This window comes from Pteropus alecto, unplaced genomic scaffold (genome assembly GCF_000325575.1).
Source record: "Pteropus alecto unplaced genomic scaffold, ASM32557v1 scaffold21, whole genome shotgun sequence".
NCBI lineage: Eukaryota > Metazoa > Chordata > Mammalia > Chiroptera > Pteropodidae > Pteropus > Pteropus alecto.
This window is the reverse complement of record NW_006436282.1, coordinates 1,757,557-1,757,992: the sequence shown is the minus strand read 5'-3', so window position 1 is coordinate 1,757,992 and position 436 is coordinate 1,757,557. Positions and strand designations below refer to the sequence as shown.

The 436-nt window shown below is 37.6% G+C and overlaps 1 pseudogene; it reads left to right on the top strand.

Moving 5' to 3' along the window:
• The first annotated feature begins 316 nt into the window (after window positions 1-316).
• LOC112479854 lies at window positions 317-435 on the top strand (annotated as a pseudogene).
• Window position 436: the final 1 nt, after the last annotated feature.

Below are 436 nucleotides of genomic sequence, written 5' to 3'. Positions count from 1 at the left end.
GGGGACATTTCAGGTGAAGAAATCAGTATGACTATTCTCCAGAAGGTGGGAAGATGAGGTTTCATGTCAGGGATTTTTTAATACTTAAGTTTTTTGACTATAGGAAGTCTACAAGGCTTATAATAATAGAGGACATGTATTAGGTTTTCTTCTATATGCTCATCTTTGATCTAAGTGATTTTAAATATTCATATAATAGTTCATCTTAATCTCCCATTTATACATGAAAAACCTGAGGTTTAAAGAGTTGAAATTACTTATCCAAAATCCTCAACTAGAAAGTAGAAGAACCAGGGTTTTAATTCAGAATTGTCTAGTCTACAGCCATACCACCCTGAACGTGCCCGATCTTGTCTGATCTTGGAAGCTAAGCAGGGTGAGGCCTGGTTAGTACTTGGATCGGAGACCACCTAGAAAGACCAGGTGCTGTAGGTGT